The following is a 24,266-nucleotide window of genomic DNA, read 5'->3' on the forward strand; positions in this document are numbered from 1 at the left end:
GAAAATAACGAATTCTGTAATACGGGATATAGTGTCACAGTCAAATAATATAATTCTATTTCATTATTCACTTTTCAATTTGAATAATGGAAAATGAATAATGGACGTACTTAAGTTCAGCGCGGTATTTGTATGGATTATACGGAGAAAAACAGCATTATGTGATCAGAAGCTAATCTAAGTTATAGAATTGAAAACAAAATGCGAGAAGATAGCTTTAAGAAAATGCTTTGAGAATATCAATAGATACAATAGGGTCAAAGTGCGTTTTTCCTGCTAAAATTTAAGATGGCAAAAGTTCATGTAGATTCTTTCAAAAATGCATTATGTCCCCTAAAAATGCCAATTTAAAAACATTAAAAATGAAACAAATAAAATCTACGTTAACTTTGTAAAAATATTAATATTTATCAGTTGAATTTTGTTACAATGATTAAAAATTAGACCTTAGGTTTTCTTGTTATTTACAATCCAAGATATAAGGTAAAAAAGCCCCCCACCCCCACCCTCACCCCCCCCCCCCCCAAAAAAAACAACAAAAAATGGTCAAAATCATCATCAATGGACATTATCTGTATTAAGGAGTCGATTAACGACTTCGATCATGTTGTCTCATTTGTAGAACTGATCTTGCTGATCACCATTAAGTTTTTCTGTATCTATTATAATTTTCAAGATAGTAGGCAAAACAATCTGTCATTTTAGGGCAATTAATCCTATATTAAAATGGGAAATGAGTTCATGGAACACAGATAATGCCCCCGCTCGCATATTACTTTAGAAAGGGACATAACTTGATAACGACAAAAGTGACACTACCCACATTTGTACTTGATCTAACGTATGTTGTAATAAGTATTGTGTATAAGTTTCAAAAAATTTGCTTAAGGCCGTTAGTTTTCTCGTTTGAATTGTTTTACATTGTGTTTTACATGGTCATTTCGAAGCCTTTTATAGGTGACTATACGGTATGGGCTTTACTCATTGTTGAAGGCCGTACGGTGACCTATTGTTGTAAATTCCTGTGTCATTCAGTCTCATGTGGAGAGTTGTCTCATTGGCAATCATACCTCATCTTCTTTTTTATATTAAGTTAAGAAACACAAACGATAAAGTCAGTATTTTCCCCATTTATATAGGGCATAAGAGGAAAAGTGAGGCCATACAAATTCATACTTGACCTGTGTTTTGTGGTATACTCATTGCGTATAAGCGTCATGCCATTTTTTTTAAGGCAAACTGCAGTTAAAGAACGGATATAAAAAGTTCAGCAGTTTTTCCATTTCCAAACTCTAGAGCAGTAAAAGTGACGCCATCAAAATTCAAACTTGATCTGGAATGTGTGGTAATAAGCATTGCGTTTAAGTTCCATAACATTGGTTTGGGGCGAACTATAGTTAAAGAATGGAAACCAATTTCGGACGTCATCTGACAGTTTTGACAATTGGTTGAGCTCAACATCCTGCTGTTGTCAGATTTTCTCTCTTTTTAGTGGTTTTCAAAATAATAGACAAAACTTTAATTTTACCCCGTATGTTCTATTTCAGTCATGTTGGCCATCTTGGTTGGTAGGTGAGGTAATCAGACATATTTCTTTTCAAATAAGATACCCTAATGATGATTCTTCCAAGTTCAAAATAAAACCTGCAAAACTATACACGTTTTTATATCGGACATAAAGCAAAATCAGCGGACAAAAAGCAAAACGGACCAAAAGCAACGGACAAAAAGCAAAAGTGTCGGACAAAAAGCAAAATTATCGGACAAAAAGCAAAACGGACAAAAAGCAACGGACAAAAAGCAAAAGTGTCGGACAAAAAGCAAAATTATCGGACAAAAAGCAAAACGGACAAAAAGCAACGGACAAAAAGCAAAAGTGTCGGACAAAAAGCAAAATTATCGGACAAAAAGCAAAAGCGGACAAAAAGCAAATTGCGGACAAAAAGCATCGTATCACTCGGCCCATATAGAATTAATTAACCCCGTACTTAACATATTTGGTCACTAGCACACAATACGTTTGAAAAGGTAATACAAAAACTTGTAAAAAGATAAATGAGATTGTGAATGGTCCCTTTTTTAATGACATCAATGCAGTGCAGTTGCAAAACTTGTGTCTAATCCTATTGTCAATGTTTTTTGAACAATAAAGTATGTTTAAACTATTGATTATTTGCTATTTCACATTCAATAAATGCATGTCATTGATTATTTTATCTTAAACAAGTTGTTCACAGATATTCCATTTTAGATAAAATCAAACACGACTCGTTAAAAACAGCTTAACATTAAAGATATCACCTGTTGTTGGGAAGGAAATAAATAGTGTTCTTGATAAAATCAATTTTGTCAGCTTTTTTGTAGAAATATAAAATATAGACTCAAGTTACATGTATGTCTTATTACTTTAACATTTGTATCTTTTCCTTTTTATATGGATACAAAACTATTTTTTAATTAAATATGTGTTGGTTATTTAAAGGATACTAATATCAAAGGGGATCACTCAAAGCATATAACAGTTGGTGAAGAAGTGTAGGAACTAGTCCTTAGATGTGAGTTTTGCAATTATGTTTTTTTCATTTGTCTGGTTTTTTATTTTATTTTTACTAAATACCGTTATTATGTTCTTTTTGAACACTTCTTTGTGTATGAATGCATATGGTTATTCCGTCAATAGGTTGGGTTCAAACGGGAGTCATTATTGTAACATTAAACAAATCAATGTGAGTTAGCGTTGACCAAATCTTTACGTCTTTCAGAAAGAAACTAAAATCCCCCCCCCCCCCCAAAGACAAAGCCAACAAACGACATCGATCAGTGATGATACTCAAAATTGTGAGATCTTGATTACCCTGAATTTTGTTTTAAAAGATGTGAATGAATGTAGTAGATTTTCTTTTTTCAAATGGTAAAAAGAATTGCTCTGTAATCAACTTGACCGAAAGAAATCTCACAGCGACCAGAGTTCTGCATCTAGGACCACACATCGATGACAGCGACGTGTGCTTACGGAACTACTTGATCAGTATCAATAAATATAGTTCAGCTGTCTGTCTGTCTGTTTGTCAATTAATCCCAATTATAAATTCCGCAGGACTTTAATATCCTGAAAAATAACCTACTGGATTATGACTTTATGCTATATAATCAATCCTATGGGAGAAAAATGATATCCAAAAGGATTTTGTCATTGTTTTCACTCCAGTTGTCCAACCAGGCGAGCTACACTCAAAAAAGCATATGTATATTTACCCCTCCTCCAGAGGTACACTATAGTCAAATTTGATAATTCTACCGTTAAAAAAGTGTGGTTCCAATTTAAACTCCTGAGAAGTGCAAATAAATCCAAGAACATGCATGCATATATGTTTATTGATATTTTAGCACTACAATTCTACAATTGTCATAGAAAAAAGGATACATGAAATGAATATTATTAAAGTTAATATGTTATTGAGTAAATGCACATTTTTACCCATATGGGTTGAAGGCATACACAAATCAACATATTAATAACTTTACAATACATCATACAAAAACAAATAACAAAAGAACAAAACATTATATACATATATGTATCTATCATGCAGTTGATGAGTCCACCCTCCTCAGTGACCATGACTTTTCCATGCTGCATACTGCCTAATTGACGGACACGAAAGACATAAAACCAATTTATCCAAATTATCCATATTATCTATATTGGAATAGATATTTCTAACTTTCTGCAAAAATTCAAATCTCAAATCTTTATTTTTTGTACATGTAAATAAAAAATGTTCTTCGTCATCTATTTTATTTAGACAACAATGTTGACATAAACGTTCTTCCCTTTTTATATTTTTGTATCCTTTCAATTTCTAAAATATGGTCACTTACCCTCAATTTAGTAATTTTTTTTCCTTACTTCAAAGTTATTCTCTTTAAGTAAATACAGCTCAGTTTCATATTTCTTTTTGAATTTACTTTAGATAAATAATTTATTATTTTCTGTTAAAGAATTTAATTTTTTAAAGAACAGGCTTTTTATAACACCCGAAGGCGTCCTTCAGCTGGCCCCTAAACAAATATATATACTAGTTCAGTGATAATGAACGCCATACTAAACTCCGAATTGTACACAAGAAACTAAAATTAAAAATAATACAAGACTAACAAAGGCCAGAGACTCCTGACTTGGGACAGTCGCAAAAATGCGGCGGGGTTAAACATGTTTATGAGATCTCAACCCTCCCCCTATACCTCTAGCCAATGCAGAAAAGTAAACGCAAAGCAATACGCACTTTCTTCATGCAAACTTTTATCGGCGTTTTTTGTCGAGCCTTCGACTTTAGTCGAAAAAGCGAGACTAAGCGATCCTACATTCCGTCGTCGTCGTCGGCGGCGTCCACAAATATTCACTCTGTGGTTAAAGTTTTTGAAATTTTAATAACTTTCTTAAACTATACTGAATTTCTACCAAACTTGAACAGAAGCTTGTTTATGATCATAAGAAAGTATCCAGAAGTAAATTTTGTAAAAATAAAATTCCATTTTTTCGGTAGTTTACTTATAAATGGACTTAGTTTTTCTGCGAGGAAACATTACATTCACTCTGTGGTTAAAGTTTTTAAAATTTTAATAACTTTCATAAACTATCCTTGATTTGTACCAAACTTGGACAGAAGCTTGTTTATGATCTTAAGATAGTATCAAGAAGAAAATTTTGTAAAAATAAATTTCCACTTTTCCGTATTTTACTTATAAATGGACTTAGTTTTTCTGCGAGGAAACATTACATTCACTCTGTGGTTAAAGTTTTTAAAATTTTAATAACTTTCATTAACTATCCTTTATTTGTACCAAACTTGGACAGAAGCTTGTTTATGATCATAAGATAGTATCAAGAAGAAAATTTTGTAAAAATAAATTTCCACTTTTCCGTATTTTACTTATAAATGGACTTAGTTTTTTTGCCAGAAACAAAACATTCACTCTGTGGTTTAAGTTTTTAAAATTTTTATAATGTTCTTAAACTATCCTGGATTTTTTACCAAACTTAGACAAAAGCTTGTTTCTGATCATAAGATATTATTCAGAAGTATTTTTTGTGAAAAAAAATTCACTTTTTCCGTATTTTACTTATAAATGGACTTAGTTTTTCTTTCGGTTAACATTACATACAGTCTGCAGTTAAAGTTTATAAAACATTTATTAGATTCATAAACTATTCTTGATTTTTTTACCAAACTTGGAAGCTTCTTTCAATCAAAAGACAGTATCGAGAGGGAAATTTTTATTGATGTTTTTCCTCATTTTTGTTGAGTCTGCAATTAACAGCAAAAGTAGGCGAGACACTGGGTTCCGTGGAACCCTTACGAATTTTTTGTGTGTTTGTGTTCTGGAACTTATTCATCATTTATTCTTCATTTGATCATCATTTTATATTGTTAACGTTTCATTGCGTACATCGCTTTATGTGCGCCAGTTTTAGGAGTTTTATACAGGACAGTGTAGGAATCCGCGTTACTTTCCCCTCTCTTCTAATGACGTAAACTGCTCAGCGAGTCGTGTGCACAACTGCAAAGAACATTCAGCGGACACGTTGTCCAAAAGAACAATTCATGGCTAACCACAACGTGAGTTAGTTACCTTTAAAACATTACAAATTATGTCTTTACATTAATATATTTCCCTATGTTATAAAGAAACTATGAACATTTTACCGTTCAAACTGTTCGTATCTGCGATTACACGATTTAATTCAAGACAGAACCCGACGTGTGCAAGAATATTCATCTATTCATAATTATAAAGAACTTTAACAGCTTTATATATCTACGAACTGTTTATCTGTATTTTTAATGGACTTTAATTATCATTGAAAACATTGTAAAATTGTATTTATATTTGTATTTTCAGTTTTTCACCATTTGGATTGGTAGTGAAATAAAAGTCAGCTCCTGATTGTTTTATCTTTACCTAAACCCAGTCGTCTTGGTTACACTCACTGGTCAGGCCAGTACAGTGAAAAAGCTACAACTTGCCTGTTGTTTTTCTTGGATAACGTACGCCACTCCACGACAGTCAACAGACCAACAACGTAGTTTCAACGACAACGTTTCTTGCTAGTAAATTGACAACAACTTGTCTACACATCTCCTGATCAGGAAATACAACGGAGCATCGTTCGTAGCTGTTACATCGACACTACGCAACACAACTTGTGCGTCCTAGGCAGCAAACCAACAACGTTGAACAAACATTGCCGATTTACATCATGGATCCCAGTCACGCGGAACAGGAAGAAGAGGTTCAGCCCCCAGAGGGAGATGTCACTGAAGAACCTATAGAGAATCCGTCTATAACCACATATGTAGATGAAAATCCCGAGACGAGGCGAGTACGCGACCTCACAGAAAAAGGTAAAGGCGTTTACACAGAAAAACGTAACAAGTTCTGTGATGAACAAGAGGCCCTTTGGTCAGATATAACAACCCAGTTATTGGAAATCACCACACCTCCCAATGAACTTCTGCAAGTCTTAACAACTCAGGACAATCTTGTAAAAGCCTGTACAAATTATCGTAGGCTCACAGACGAATATCTGGACTTTCTAAAAAGGACCAGAACGTTGGACAGTCAAAAAGACATAGACGCATGTAACCTTACATTGGATCTCCGTCTGTCCAAAGTGGAACTGGCCATGGACTCTTTACACGAGCATCGCCTTGCCCTCATGTTATGATATTGTAATTATTATGTTATTTATGTTGGCCTAATTTGTGTTGTATGGCCTGATAGTTGTTTACCAAATAATCTTATAACTGTGCAGTTTAGGAATCACTGGAACATTCACAGAATGATTGGAACTTTCTAGAATGATCCTTATAAACGATGCGTAATTTAAACTTCTACGTTATTCTAGAAACTGCCGTTGTAACTTTCCAGGATTTTCCACAATGTTCCATTATAGAGTGTTCTAGAATTTTCCATGACAACACTATATATACAGACACTAAAGTTAAACTCTGATAATTAAACTTGGACATAGACATTGATAGACATTAGTATTCACAGCATTTGGATTGACACTTTTATTCTACAAACAACATCATACTGGATTGTGACCTTAGTAGTGAACATAATATTCAGATTGGATTCCGAAAGATTTCCGGATACAGATAAAGATAACAGATTGGACTCATATTTTGACAGTTAAGTTAACAGTAAATTTTGTGTAATACCTCTTGTAAACTTTTGTATAATAAATATTGTTAAATTTTACCATTGATTTGTGTCTTTTGTTGGCTACAATTTAAAGGCGATTTCTGGCCGTAACAGAAATTGGGGGCTCGTCCGGGAGACTGAACATATTTTATTCAAAATTTGTTTAATATTTTTATTATAACTAGCCAACAAAATTCTACAAAATGGCATTTGATGCTGGTAAATTTTTGAAAACGCCAGACCTGGAGGGGTTTGATAATTTAAAGAAAGAGGAATTAGTGTTGCTTGCTAAACATCTGAAATTAGATTTTAAAGTATCTATGAGAAAACAAATTATAAAAAATTTGGTTATAGACAAATTAGTTGACGCAGAAATTTTAGGTGAAGAGGCTCTTGAACTTAAGGTCGAAAATATTGACGCCTTTAAATTAAAACAGCTTGAATTAGAACATGAACTCAAATTAAAAGAACTGGAGATAAGAAAAGAAGATGAATTTAAATTAAAAGAACTGGAAATGAAGGAGAGGGAGAAATTAAAAGAACTTGAAATGAGGGAAAGGCTAGAGATGGAGAAACTGAAAATTGAAATGGTCAAAGAAGAAAGCAACACTAAAGTTCACTCGAAATCAGATTATTTTGATGCAGCAAAAAACATACGTTTGGTTCCAAAATTTTGTGAAAAAACAGTTGATAAATATTTTCCACAGTTTGAGAAAATTGCTAACAATTTGAAATGGCCTATGCCGTATTGGACTACGATGCTGCAAAGTGTTTTTGAGGGGAAGGCCGCTGAAATATACTCCGCACTTCCATCAGAAAAAAGTTCTGATTATGACACGGTAAAACAGGAAGTTTTGAAAGCTTATGAGCTAGTACCAGAAGCATATAGACAGAAATTTAGATCTTATAAAAAGTTTGATTCACAAACATATGTGGAATTTGCTCGGGAAAAAGAAGATCTATTTGACAAATGGCTTACGTCAAAGAAAACAGATAACAATTTTGATAACCTAAGACAATTGATATTATTAGAAGAGTTCAAACTATGTGTTTATTTAGACTTAAAAACACATTTAGACGACAAAACTGTTGAGTCGATACATGATGCAGCTGTCATTTCAGATAATTATACTCTTTCACATAAAAGAAGTTTCAAGGGTCAAAATGTCAATACTTCCAGTGGAAATTACAAAAATCAAAGCAATGAGCGTACTGATAGTAAGTCTGTTGCACAGAATAAGAGTCAGTCCAGTTATAATATGTCTAGTCCAAAATTTGATACTTTTGAGAAGAAGTCACTGACTTGTGCTTATTGTAAGAAGATTGGTCACCTGATGGCTGATTGTTTTAGACTCCAGAAGAAGAATGAACGAGATAATAAGCCGAAGACCAGTGCTTGTACGACACCTTATAATACCAGTACATTGGAATGCCCTGCGCGTCAGGCTTTTAAGTCCAGTTTTTGTGATTACATGGAGGAATACAAACCCTTTATGTCTGATGGGTTTGTTTCTATTGTTGATGATACCACTCTTCAGCCTATTAAGATTTTACGGGACACTGGAGCTTCTCAGACTTTATTGTTAGAAGGTGTGTTGCCTTTGTCCGAGAATACTTCTGTTGGTGCCTCCGTTTTGTTACAAGGTGTAGAGTTAGGTTGTATAGATGTTCCTCTCCATCGTATTTATCTGAAGTCAGATTTGATAACTGGACCAGTTGTTGTAGGTGTTCGTCCTAATCTCCCTGTTGAGGGTGTTACATTATTGCTAGGAAATGATCTAGCTAGGAACAAAGTGGTTGCTGAACCAATTGTTACCAGTGAACCGGTGGTGGATGTTAAATCACCTGAAGATGATGCTGAATTGTATCCAGCTTGTGTTGTTACTAGGGCGATGGCTAGAAAACAACAAAATCAGAATTTGCAAGAAGACAAGTTTGATTACATGGACCTTTCTGACACTTTTATAGCTGACATTGAAGGTCCTGGTAGCTCAGAAAAGGCCATTACAAGACAACCTAGTGTTAACAAGAATGTTATTATGCCATGGCCAGACGTTAACAGCCATTCTTTAGACCGAAAGAATTTATCTGAAGAACAACATAAAGACCCTGAGGTTCTTCAGCTCAGCCAGAGAGCTCAACCACAGGAGGAAGCAGACAAAGTGGCCGAATGCTATTACCATCAGGACGGCATTTTAATGAGGAAGTGGAGCCCTCCTGATGCCACCCCAGAGGAGGAATGGAGAGTGCTATACCAAGTGGTGGTGCCTAAAGTTTATAGGCAAGAAATTATTGGTCTTGCCCATGACACCCCCTTGGCTGGGCACTTAGGTATAAGGAAGACTTGCCTAAAAATATTGCAACATTTCTACTGGCCCAGACTTAGAAATGATGTCGCAGAATACTGCAAATCATGCCATATATGCCAGGTTGTTGGTAAACCTAACCAGAAAATACCACCAGCACCACTTCTGCCTATTCCAGCCTTTGACGAACCTTTCAGCAGAGTTCTAATTGACTGTGTTGGACCTTTACCAAAGACCAAGACTGGAAATGCATATTTATTGACAATCATGTGTACATCTACCTGCTTTCCTGAAGCTATTCCGCTCAGAAATATCAAGACACCTACTATCGTCAAAGCTTTGATCAAATTTTTCACATTAGTAGGACTTCCTAAGTCTATACAGTCCGACCAGGGATCAAATTTCATGTCAGGTTTATTTCAGCAAGTCGTATACCAGTTAGGGATTGCTCAGTACAGATCAAGTGCTTATCATCCAGAATCTCAAGGTGCCTTAGAACGTTTTCATCAAACATTGAAGAACATGATTAGAACTTTTTGTCTTCAATTTGACAGAGACTGGGATGATGGAGTTCACTTTCTACTTTTTGCGGTTCGAGAGGCTGTTCAAGAATCCCTTGGATTTAGTCCCTTTGAGTTGGTATTTGGTCATACTGTAAGGGGACCGTTAAAATTGATTAAGGAAAAGTGGCTTACTGAACATACTGACTTGAATCTTTTAGACTATGTATCTAGATTTAAAGAAAAATTGTATACTGCTTGTCAAATTGCTCAGAAAAACTTAAAAAATGTACAGAACAAGATGAAAATATGGTATGATAAAGATGCCAGGGACAGAGTTTTTGAGCCTGGTGATAAGGTACTTGTATTTCTGCCTGTCCCTGGACATCCTTTACAGGCTAAATATTGTGGTCCTTATACAATAGAGAATAAAATTAATGATTTGAATTATATTGTAAAAACTCCAGGTCGGCGCAAACAAAATAGAGTGTGTCATATTAATATGTTAAAACCATATTTTGAGCGTACTAATGTACTATGTGATAGTAAACCAGTTGCCACTTTAGGCATGGTTAACTTTGAGAACAATCATGACAAACCAGATGTAATTGAACCAACTTTTAGTTGTAAAACTATGGAAGAGACAGTTAGATTGAAAAATTCAGAAATTTTGTCAAATTTAGATTCAAAACTTGCACATCTGTCTTTTGATCGTAGAGAAGAAATAAAAACTTTGGTATTTTCTTTTAAAAATCTTTTTCCAGATGTGCCAAACAAAACCACTGCTGTTTGTCATGATGTTGATGTCGGAGATGCTTCTCCAATTAAGCAACATTCTTACAGGCTCAATCCACTCAAACTTGAAGTTATGAGAAAAGAAATTAAATATATGCTTGACAATGATATTATTGAGCCGAGTAACAGTGAATGGAGCTCTCCTTGTCTCCTTGTGCCAAAACCAGATAAAACTTTTCGTTTCGTGACTGATTTCAGAAAAGTAAATTCAGTCTCAAAATCTGATTCCTATCCGATTCCAAGGATAGACGATTGTATTGACAATATTGGTCAAGCAAAATTTGTGAGCAAATTTGATTTATTGAAAGGTTATTGGCAAGTTCCATTGACACAGAGAGCTCGTGAAATATCAGCTTTTGTTACACCAGATGGCTTATTTCAATATACTGTAATGCCATTTGGCATGAAAAGTGCTCCAGCTACATTTCAAAGAATGATCAATAATGTTATAAAAGATTTAGACTGTTGTTATGCTTATATTGATGATCTTATTGTATGTAGTGATAGCTGGGAACAGCATTTAACACATTTATATGATACTTTTGATAGATTGTCAAAATCAAATTTGACTGTTAATCTTGGTAAAAGTGAATTTTGTCAGGCCACTGTTGATTATTTAGGGCATACAGTTGGCCAAGGTCAAGTAAAACCTATTATGGCTAAAGTGGAAGCTATTTCCAAATTCCCACCTCCTACAAATAGAAAACAACTTATGAGATATTTAGGCATGATTGGATTTTACAGAAAATTTTGTTCAAATTTTGCTACTGTTGTTCAACCATTGACTCATCTTTTACGGAAAGATTCTAAATTTATCTGGAGCGGAAATTGTCAAAAAGCTTTTGAAAATAGCAAATCACTTTTAATTAATAGTCCAGTTCTGATTACTCCAGACTTGTTGAAAAACCTATATCATATTTTTCTAAGAAATTGGATAAACATCAGAAAAATTATTCAACTATTGAAAAAGAGTGTTTTGCAATGTTGTCAGCACTTCAACATTTTGATGTATATTTGAATCCCACTGTATATCCTATTCTTGTTTATACTGATCATAATCCTCTCACCTTCATGCATAAAATGAGAAACAAGAATCAGAGGTTGACTAGGTGGAGTTTATTGTTACAGGAATATGATGTAATTGTAAAACATATTAAGGGTAAAGATAATGTAATAGCTGATGCTTTATCTAGAGCTTATTAAATCACTTTGTATGTAGTATGTATTTTTGTTCATATTATTCATGATAAGTTTTTGTTACACTAAAACTTCTTTTAAGGGGGGAGGTGTTATGATATTGTAATTATTATGTTATTTATGTTGGCCTAATTTGTGTTGTATGGCCTGATAGTTGTTTACCAAATAATCTTATAACTGTGCAGTTTAGGAATCACTGGAACATTCACAGAATGATTGGAACTTTCTAGAATGATCCTTATAAACGATGCGTAATTTAAACTTCTACGTTATTCTAGAAACTTCCGTTGTAACTTTCCAGGATTTTCCACAATGTTCCATTATAGAGTGTTCTAGAATTTTCCATGACAACACTATATATACAGACACTAAAGTTAAACTCTGATAATTAAACTTGGACATAGACATTGATAGACATTAGTATTCACAGCATTTGGATTGACACTTTTATTCTACAAACAACATCATACTGGATTGTGACCTTAGTAGTGAACATAATATTCAGATTGGATTCCGAAAGATTTCCGGATACAGATAAAGATAACAGATTGGACTCATATTTTGACAGTTAAGTTAACAGTAAATTTTGTGTAATACCTCTTGTAAACTTTTGTATAATAAATATTGTTAAATTTTACCATTGATTTGTGTCTTTTGTTGGCTACAATTTAAAGGCGATTTCTGGCCGTAACACTCACTAAGGCTAAATCAACTAAAACAAGGACCTCAGGGTCAAAAGGTAAGAAAACCTCACGCAGTGGTAGCTCTAACGTGTCAGACATGTCAAGTCTAGCACGGAGGAAGCGTGCCAAAGCAGAGGCGGCTAAATCAAAAATAGCCTTTGTTGAACAACATTCACTTATCTTACAACAAGAGGCAATGTTAGAGGAACAAGCCCTGTTCAGACAATCTGAAATGGAACAGGAAGCAGCACGCAAAAAGGCTGAAATGGAACAGGAAGCAGCACGCAAAAAGGCTGAAATGGAACAAGAAGCAGCACACAAAAAGTCTGAGATGGACCAGGAAGCTGCACGCAAAAGAGCTATAATTGAACAGGAAGCCACATTTAAAAAGGCCGAAATGGAACAAGAAGCCGCACGTTCAAAGGCTAAAATGGAACATGAGGTAGAACAAGAGGCTTTACGCAGAAAATCACAAATCAAACAAGAGGCTGCACGTGTAATCCGAGAAAAAGCCGAGCTGAAGGCCAAGTTAAACCTTCTAGAAGCACGCAGAGAGGCTGCAGCCGCAGAAGCAGAGGCTCGTATCCTGGAATACGATGACAGCCAAACGTTTAGCGATCTCCCTGACGAAAAGGAAGACCCGCTCCAGCGTGTGCAAGATTTCGTCAATAAACTTCCTGTATCAACCGCTGTAAAGGAAGTAACAGGACCTCAAAAGAAAAAACAAATTGCTGTTAAAATTGAGCTGAGTCATGAAGCACCAGCGTTCGTGCCATCTGTGTCACTGAACTTGCCATCACAAACACCTGAGGTCTTGCCTACACGTACTAAGTCACCAGATGTGAATGTATTCCCAGATCTGGGAACTATAACTGGCATAGGAAAACAGGGCGTTTCAGAAAAGATCCCTGTCTCACAGCAAAATCAAGGCGTCATAGAAGAGATCCCTGCTGAACACCAAAAGCAGGGAGTTAAAGAAGAGATCCCTATTGCACACCAGCAACAAATCAACCTTACATCGGAGATAACAAGATTCCTCTTACGTAAGGACCTGCTTTTCTCCCGGTTAACAAGCTTCAATGATCGGGCAGAATCCTTCCATACTTGGAAAGCAAGCTTCAAGAACGTGACTGATGAGTTACAAGTCTCTGACTCCGAACAGATCGATTTACTGAAAAAGTGGCTCGGTCCAGAGTCTGCTAAACACGCCATTAGCATAAGAGCGTCGAACGCCAATAATCCTACCATAGGTATACAGAGATTATGGAAGAGGCTTGACGAGCGGTATGGTGCTCCAGAAATGTTGGAAGCCTCTCTCATGAGTAAACTTGCCAAATTCCCAACCTTGACGAATAAGGACAACGCACGTCTCTACGAACTGTCTGACATTCTATCAGAAATAGAATATCACAAGGAAAATCCCAAGCTGGGATGTTTGCTAGCTTACTTCGACTCGTCAAAGGGGGTAAATCCTATTGTGGAAAAACTACCATACGGACTCCAAGAAAAGTGGATAACAAGAGCTTCAAGATACAAGTCTAAATATGAAGTTGCCTTTCCACCTTTTACAGAATTCTCTGCCTTCATCAGGGAAATGAGCAAAATTAAGAACGATCCTGGGTTCATCTTTGGTTCAAAGGTAGCACCAAATACAAAAGACGCTACGCCAAGGTTCACACCTCAGACGTACTCTAAAGTCAACATCCATAAGACGGTTGTTGAACGGCAAGTCGTGATTGCAACGCGAGTATCAGTTGCGATGAATGCGGAAGTAAACAACACACCACCGCATTACAGTATAGGGACTCTGTGGGATATTTTTCATAAGCAATAAATACACATAAAGTATTTATTATTTGATTGTACCCCATAGTACAAATTTAATGAGGCATACATTTTTATATTCTTGTTTGACCTTTGACCTTAAGCATATGTATGATTTTCATGCAAGTGCATTTTTTTTCTGCCATATTTCTATTTTCTGAAAAATATGCTTTACTTTATTTTTATATGACTACATCATTACCGATCATGCATTAAATACGATGGAATATGGAATACCAACCGTAGTCTTATTGAGGATACTTCTTGTACACATGGTCTTGTTGAAACGATGAAAAAAATGATATACTTTAAAGAAATACTGACTTTCCAAAAACGCTAAAAGGATGTGAAAAACTGGCATTTGCAAATAATTAGACATGTTTATAATAATAAACAGCATTGCTTGAATATTTATTAGTTCATGTTTTGAGACGTGTATAATATGAATTATTATATATAGACAACTTCAAATGTGCATAACTTTCACCAAAATCATTTCTTGAATGGGAAGTAACTCTTTTCATTTTAATTCCATGAATGGTCCATGAAATCGTGAAATTGATTACATAAAATTATGAAGTAAATTATACATCTGGATTGTTTTTTTCAATCTATCTGTTTCCTATTACTGTGATGTTGGGCTTTTTATAGCCGACTATAAGTTATGGGTTTTTCTTCATTGTTGAAGGACTTACGGTTGTCTATTATTTTTACATCCACTTCATTTGGACTTTGGTGGATAGCTCCATATTTTTATATAACAATTTGGCAGGGTTATAAAAGATGCAATATCTTCATTACGTTTGTATTATGGAGACAGAATACAACTTTATCTACTTAGAGAAGATACTATTAAACTCACTTTATTAAGTAACATATGGAGAACAATTCTCAATATAAGTGTACCGGGTATACGAATGGATAAACAAGACAAGGCCATGGCTTAACAACAAACTAAAAACAAACAACCAAGGTCAAACATAGCGACTTCTTCAACTAATATTAGGTGATTTGAATGAATGAGTTTATTGACTCTGGAAAATTAAGATCACATTTACTCAATGACATATTGTTTGAGTTTACACCTTGTCTAAAATCACTAGCAGATTCCTCTTCTCGCTCGTTCACTTTTATTCCTCACTTCTGTTTTCTACAAAAAAAATTGTAATACTCGATTAAGATTAACATATTTCTGTCGTCATTTTCAATTATTTGTCAAGTCGTAGAAGATCTATCTAATATATATATTTTTTTCATTGATCGCTGTATTTCGTGACACCTTTGAGATTGTGACATAATATTCATCAGGTACAATCTAGTTAAAAGTGCGATTACCAATATATATGCAGGTCTGAAAATGATGGAATGTTTAACGAACAGTGGCAACTATTACAAATATATATATAAAAAACATAAACATGGATATGAAACCTGCGGTGTACTCGATAAACACGACACACTAAGTTTGATTTATATAGTGCTAGATGAATTACACCTAATCCTGTAATTGGTCCGTCTCTTAATATTCGTTAACTTGGCAGCGAAGCAGCAAACACCAATGTTAAAGTCGTAATGTTTTTTTACAAGTATTTGTTTAGATTTGATTTTATTTTTGAAATTTGAATTTCCAAAAAAATGTTTTAAACATTTTAAACGAAAAACAAAATATATATTTACCTCTACTTTCACAGTTGTTCGTTGTCATGGAAATCAGAGTCAATAAGTTTGTTTTCAACTGATTAATTGTTACAGTTTGTCTTTGGTATTTGGTGACTCGGAAATATTTTATGTCTGCTTTTTGTTCCAAAACATAGTTCCTGAAATTGATTTGAGTTTTTAACGCATTACGTTTAGCTGTTTGTGTCTTTAATTTCTTTAACTTAGCATTTACAACACCCTTTTTATCCCAAAAGCCAAGTTTCACAATTTCCTGTGTCAAAGACTCTTTTCTTTCCTTTGATTTTGCTGCCAAAGCTTTGGTTCTGTTTTCCTTATCGATGCTGATTTGTCGCAATTTTGAATCGAGTTCTTGTATTCTTAGTTTTTCAGTTTCTTTCATACTTTTCAAATTTTTTTTGGACCATGAAATTAGTTCCTCGACTTTTTCGTCATCTTTTTGTTGCAACCAGTTGGCTGTCCGATTCATGTTGTACATAATATGTGCCTCATTTGCTATCTTACTTGCGTTAGGTCGGTGTCTCAGTAACCAGTCTAACTGACCAAACACCCTCTCTGGCAATTTATTGTGGGGCAAAACTGATGAAAATTGCTCACGGTCAGTTTCGTGGTTTCCGGAAAATTGCCCATCTTCTAAATGGTCAGCAACCTTATCTTTCAAAGCCTTACAAACAGATGAGCACATTTCAACAAGAAGAGCTGCGCAGGGCGCATCATTTTCGCTATGCACCAAAGAAGCCCAAACATCATCTTTTTTTATGGCGATATCTGGGAAAGGTACATACTCTCCTGTCAATAGTTCCTGTGTACGTTCAAGGTCAACAGATACGTTCTCAAGATAAGTGACCAAAGTTTGGTATCGTTGGTTCATATCAAAGATATGGATAGATTTGTTCTCTAGAACTTTCAATAGAGGAGTAGTTATAAATTTGTTGAATATACCAAGTGCACGAAATCCTGTAATTATTTCTGGGACTTTGATGGATTTCAGAACAGCTCTCAACAAACCGTTTAACTTGGATACATGTCCTTCAGACTTGACTTCTGTCAAAAATTTATGAATGTAATCTCGTAAATGAAAAGCTGTACCACCATTATGAAAAACAATATTAAAACGATTTCCGTGAAATGGTTTGATATCTACAGTTTTTATATCATTACGATTCAGATAAGTTTTGAATTCAAGAGATGTGCCGCATTTTTCATCACCACCAACTGCGAAAGCCTTGCAAACGCATCTTAAAGCTCTAAGAATATCGGCCTCACCTGCTTTTTCATGACTGAAATCGCTATCAAAATCTTCGATATTTTTGGTTTGCATGAACACTTTGTTTATAACATCTGCAATATTAACTGTTAGATGTAGACCACAGAAAAAGTTGTACATACGCGATAGAATATCTTTTTCAACATCAGGCAAATCATCGTACTTTTCTACATGTTCCTTCAAAAGTTTCTCTCGGTAGTCCTTTAAAAGCTGGTTAAAAACTATCTCTGTAGCAGCTCTATCAGACATTGTATATTTAATGTTTTTTAGTATATTAAATGATGTGGATGTTTGTAAGTTCTGATCGACTAGACACTTAATCCTGGTTTCAATGTCATTAAGAATACTTTTTAAAGTATCTAATTGTGTCTGGGCAGCTTTGTTTGACATCTGCTTTAGGCCGAGTAGAAAAGGAGTCTTATTCTCATCCGTTGTAATGAAAGAAGAAAATGTTTCTCCAAACTTTCGAGTTTCGTCGGTGTACAATGTCTGATTAGCAGCTGCTGTACAAATTTCTGCAGTCTGTACTTGAGATATTGCTAAACGCCGCATATTACAATTAGAAACATAATCCTTTTTAGGATATCGGTCGTCTTTTGATCTTAATCCGCACATACATAAAACATTTTTAATTGCTGGTCCAACTTTCTCAAATGAAAGTCCACAGTCAAGAAGGTCCATTACACACTGATCTGTTTGACAGTTAAAAGTATATTGACCATTTTTGGATTCAGTAGTAAGATCAATTGTACGGTCATTTAAATCTGTAAGATAATCAATCTGCTCTGCTTGCTCATTTACTATTTTTGAATATTTTTTAATTTCGTCTTCATTAACCTTTACTTTTTTTCTGAGTTCTTGTATCTGTATTTCTTGAGTGCTGATTGCTGTTAATTTTTCGTGACGGGTTTTATTGGCAATACCTTCCCAATACTTTATTTTTCCATTCAGCCTTTTCTTTTCCATTCTGCATATGGTTTTAACTGTTTTAATATGCATTTTTTCAAGCAGCAACCTTTTTTCTAAGGATTTTATATTTGTTTTTAGGACGTGTATATTCTTTTTTGCGTCTCTTTTCATAGTAGATCCATAGTTATTTTTTTTTGCATTGGTAGACATTTTCAACTTTTTCTCTAGGTTTTGTATTATTTTTTCTCGGTTGATATTTTCTATCTTTAATTTTGTATTCTCTGTTTTTGTAACTTTGCTCTGTATTGTTACTTTATTGAAAGCATTTTCTAATTTCGTAAGAGTTTCCTTATTTACAGTACTATTTTCTGTTGATTCGTTGCTGTCAACAATTATTTCATTTGGATAGTTACAGTAAACTTTATTGAGGAACTCATTTTTTCTGTTGTGGTAAGTCCCGTTTCTTGTTTTGGACAGGTTTAATTTTACTTTGTAAAGTTTACGCAAACCAAAGTTAAGCTTTCGAATATTGTTATCACATAGGTCGTCTTTAATTGACAGAAGCTGAAATGACCATTTAAGAAGATAGCGAAGTGACGCTCCATGCTGTCTGCGTAACTGATCTAGTTCAAACAAAACCCCATTTGTAAATAAGTTGATTTCAATTTGGCTAAAATTTATTTCATTCAGTGTTAATGCTTCATGTTTTTCAGTATTAAATCCAATGTTCTTAAGCATCCCATATTTTTTTTCATTTTATTTTCGGCTCTCTGAAATAAATATTTACATATTCTATAAACATACCTTTTTATAGAGTACATGTACAGATCGATATAATTTTTTTTATAATTTCTTATTTTTTCAATAAGTATTTCAATTAAAAAAAGTTTCTGGTTTGCCTTTTTTTATTTAACATTTTTCTTTTTCTTCGTGTTCTTGAAAAAACAGATTTTAATTACAACTAACCAGTACAGTTTTGAAACAGCTGTTACATGTTTGTAAAACAATTTAACATGCTTTAATATCCTTTATTTTATTTATTTCATGATATAAATGTATGAATACAATTTATTATTTTCGTGTCTATAAATAGTCTTGATCGGGGAAGCAAGATTTATTTTATCTATTGGTTGCTAAGCTATCGTAAACAAATCGATTTGCGCGACACTTTGCCTTTGCAGTACTTTGCATACAATACAAAGGATGAGATTGTTTAAAAAATATGTAAATAAATGCCGTACCTTATTAATGCTTTACTTTATTGTCGAATTTATCTCAATTTTAAATCGGGAAGTTTTATTGTTTGCATTATTATTTTTCCGTGCTTGTAATTGAACAACTTTTAGACCTATTTGTGCAAGCGAAATGTCCGATAATGTCATTTCCCCCCATCTTTTACGTTTACATCTGGACGACGTTTATAGCGAAAACGTTCACCTTTTTAGAGTGACATGCGGTACTTCAAAACAAAAATCGCTTTTATCTTTTAAAATTTTATTACTGTAAAAGACCGGTTTCTAAAAGAAAAACTTTCACACAATCGAATGAACTAGGTATAAGCTACGGAAAGATAAGGGAATATAACATTTTGTTCGTAATCCTGTAAAAATATAAAATTTAAGGTAGTTAGTGGTTGATTAGAAGCTTTATACCTACCTAAAAATCTTCATGAGCTAAAAAACTTTACTATAAGTTATCTCTGGTGTATTTCTGATTGCTTGGCTTGAAGCGAGAACAGACGAAATATGTCTAGTGCTGCTAAAAAACGGCCGTCTTTCCCGAACGTCGCGAAAAAAACTCTTTTGTAAACGTAAATAAAGGTGAAAAAATATTTTATTTCATGCACATATATTACAGTTTGAAACAAAATAGAATCTTTTCTTCCTAAATATCTACTTTTATTCACATGTTCTGCCTCCAAAACATTACTTCGGCAGTTTAAAGAAAGTTCATTTTTTCATTTTTTGTCCAGTGGCAGATATAACGTCTTTGACGTCGCAATCCCACAGAGTCCCTACATTACACACTAATCGAGTGTACCAAACCAAAGGTGCACCGCCTTCACCGCCTAGATCAGTCGACGGCGGGGAGCAACTTGAGTTAGCTGAAACCAAGCTAACCTCTGTTAGTTCAACTTGCACAGATATCTCCAAAGACGGCAACAGCAGTAAATCTTGTGCCAAGATACTTCCTGTGAATGTCTTTCACAAAGATAATCAGGACAAAGTAATTCGCATGTATGCAATTATTGACGACCAAAGCAACCGGTCTCTCGTGGCTCCTGAATTCGTCAGCCTTTTCAACGTACAGGCAGAAACAAAAGATTATTTGTTATCCACATGCTCCGGCAGCAAGGTTACTTCCGGTAAACGAGGAAACGGCTTTGTCGTGAAGTCTGTACAAGACAATACTAGATTCAATCTGCCTGAACTGATTGAATGCGATAACATTCCCAATAATCGGAACGAAATTGCTACACCTGAGGATATATTGCAATATCAACACTTGCAAGAACTACAAAAACATATCTTCCCGATCGATGGCAAATGCAAAATCCTATTGCTCATTGGAAGAGACCTTATAGAGGCACATCATGTCCTTGATCAACGTCTAGGACCACCAAAGGCTCCATTTGCGCAAAAGTTAAACCTTGGTTGGATTATCGTTGGAGAAATACGCTCCGATAAGCAACATGTTCACCTTGAACTCACTACAAAGGAAACAAATCCAACTTGCAGTGTTGTGAAACCACAGACAAAGAAATTACCTGAGTGTAAAACCAACACCCAGTCAAATGAAATTCAAACTGATTCGTCTAAACTTTATCCCCGTTTACATGGGCAACCGAAAACGAAATCAACGACTTCTATCGTCAGATTTGCAGAAGCCGAAAAGTTCACTTCGGAAGCAACGCCACCAAAAGTGAATGCCAAGAAAGAAAAGTACATCCGAAAACACTCAATTCCCAAGGAAAGCTTCAATTCGCTTTTGGATACACAAGGACAAGAGGAAAGCAGAATAACCAATTCCAACTTAAGTCACAGAGAAAAGGAACATGGTACCGGATGGTCTACTGTACGCCGTAAACGTCAAGGAAAGCATCCGTCTCGCAAGACGTCCTCGTTAGATTGCATATCCATGTCGAAAGGAGATTCTTCCATCAGAACTACAGCCATGGAGTTGGATCTTAGATCGCCGCGATCTCGTCGGAAACACCGCCATATCTAGGATAGAAGCTGTGAAATACCCAGCCTCTCGTTGGACTACTTCTAAGTGAATATTTGTACTGTTTTTATATATTTAACATTTTATTTGTTTTCGATAATGGAATAGTGATGTCAGATAGACCTCAGACGGGGAGTGTTCTGAAACTTATTCATCATTTATTCTTCATTTGATCATCGTTTCATATTGTTAACATTTCATTGCGTACATCGCTTTATGTGCGCCAGTTTTAGGAGTTTTATACAGGACAGTGTAGGAATCCGCGTTACTTTCCCCTCTCTTCTAATGACGTAAACTGCTCAGCGAGTCGTGTGCACAACTGCAAAGAACATTCAGCGGACACGTTGTCCAAAAGAACAATTCGTGGCTAACCACAACGTGAGTTACCTTTAAAACATTACAAAAGATGTCTTTACATTAGCGATGAACTGTTTTAATATATTTCCCTATGTTATAAAGAAACTATGAACATTTTACCGTTCAAACTGTTCGTATCTGCGATTACACGATTTAATTCAAGACAGAACCCGACGTGTGCAAGAATATTCATCTATTCATAATTATAAAGAACTTTAATAGCTTTATATATCTACGAACTGTTTATCCGTATTTTTAATGGACTTTAATTATCATTGAAAACATTGTAAAATTGTATTTATATTTGTATTTTCAGTTTTTCACCATTTGGATTGGTAGTGAAATAAAAGTCAGCTCTTGATTGTTTTATCTTTACCTAAACCCAGTCGTCTTGGTTACACTCACTGGTCAGGCCAGTACAGTTTGTGATGGTCCTGTCTCTGTATCATGGCAGGATTAGATTTGTTTTTATCATATTGTTGTCCATCTAGATTATATTAACTTTCTGTGTTTACATTATCCTCCCTAAAATTTTGTAAAATTTCAAAATTATTATATGTTTCTACATTGATTTGTAGTTCTTTTTCCTCATTTTTTCACTGTGTGTAATAGGTTCTTTCATACTATCTTCAATTTGAATTTCTTTGTTTATTTGCTTTATTTTTGAAATATTTGCCATCTCATCAATTTTATTTTCCAAACCAGATACTTGTGATGTCAGTTCAACCAATGTATCAATAAAATGTGTATTATAATCATTCGACTTCGTTTCATTTTGATTTTCTGTACTTATTTTCTCTTCTATTTTTTTCAATCTTTGATCAACAACATTATTGTTATCTTGATTAACCTTTTTTTCCAGAGCTTCCACTTTTGTACATAAACATTGTAGTGTTTAAAAGCATTTCATTTGCAACTATTTGGATAGATCTGTAGTGTTATGGATTTATCAATATGATCAGATTCAATACTGTGTATGGCATGTAATATGTCATCATCACACATGGTTCCTTGTTTTTCATTTTGTTTCACCTCCCTTATCAGTTTCTGGTGTTGGGATATGATCATTTTCATCTGATTCTCTTGATTTCTTATCTGAGTTTTGAATGTTTTCATTTTGTTCAGCTTCATTCTGTAAGGGTAGGACTAATGTCATATTGATTATTATTTCATCAGGATTATTTTCCTAGTTTTGCACAAAACTATCTGCTACTGTTTCACTAAGTAAGTTAAATTCTGTCTCTACCCATTTCTGTGTGACACTGCCCTGTACTAAGCAGTTTAGTGTTGTATAAAATATTGTTATTGTGATAAGTTTTTTTGCCCTTCACAAATATCTGGGTAACAGATTTATATAGGGTTGATGGTAGTGATGAGCTAAATGGCTTCTGTTCATCGTCAAGGGTTATTCTTTTACATTTTATATCAAAATCACTCCCCGAAACCGTGATAAGTTCACTCTCTCCAAGCTTTACAAAGTATTTTAGAAGAAACATTCTTCGCCATATAGCGATTGATGATTTATTTGCCTTAAACGTTATCTGCCTGGGGTCGGTTTTCAGTTGTACCTTTTTACTTGCGGGACTTCCGGTTTTCCCCATTTTTACGTTTTATTAAATTAAAGTGTATTTTTCTCTCCCTAGTGTCAAATAAATCATTTTTTTATAAATCAAATCACTTTTGCGTCATAATTTCATCTTTTGCTTACAATTCAATGGTCCCTTCTTGCAGGAAAATGTACTTTTTATCGCAGAATTTTCACCATGCTCTTTCAGTCAAAGGGAGGTTAGTATTAAAGAAACGAAGTTTATTGGAATTAATAGTATAGATCGAAGAAGATTAATATATGTTCATTCGTCACAAATCGGTCGATTCCGTACCACGGAGAGAAGCGGAGTCATCCGAGGTTTGCCGATTGTCATATGTTGGTTCAATCTCGTCCCATGTAGAATTAACTTACCGATACTTAACATATTGGGGCACTAGAACACAATACTTTTGACAACGTAATGCAAAAACTTAAAAAGATAAATGATCTTGTGCATGGTTCCATTTTTGATGACAACATTGCAGTGCATTGATTATTTGCTACCTCACATTCAATAAATGCATGTCATTGGCCATTTTATCTCAAACAAGTTGTTAAAAAATATTCCCTTTTAGATAAAACCCAACACGACTTGTTTAAAACAGCTTAATATTAAAAATATCACATTCGCTTTTATTTACATAGGGAAGGAAATAAATAGTGTTATCGGTCAGCTTTTTGTAGAAATATAAAATATGGACTCAAGTTACATGTTTGTCTGATTAC

At 34.5% G+C, this 24,266-nt stretch overlaps 1 long non-coding RNA gene across 1 annotated transcript in view; it reads left to right on the top strand.

Moving 5' to 3' along the window:
• The first annotated feature begins 2,486 nt into the window (after positions 1-2,486).
• LOC143044237 (uncharacterized) overlaps positions 2,487-24,266 on the top strand; it is a 32,090-nt gene continuing 10,310 nt past the window's right edge. The window contains exon 1 of the long non-coding RNA XR_012968605.1: positions 2,487-2,555. This is a non-coding gene — a long non-coding RNA (uncharacterized LOC143044237). The remainder of the gene's footprint in view (positions 2,556-24,266) is intronic.

The sequence above is a fragment of the Mytilus galloprovincialis genome, chromosome 9 (assembly GCF_965363235.1).
Source record: "Mytilus galloprovincialis chromosome 9, xbMytGall1.hap1.1, whole genome shotgun sequence".
Taxonomy (NCBI): domain Eukaryota; kingdom Metazoa; phylum Mollusca; class Bivalvia; order Mytilida; family Mytilidae; genus Mytilus; species Mytilus galloprovincialis.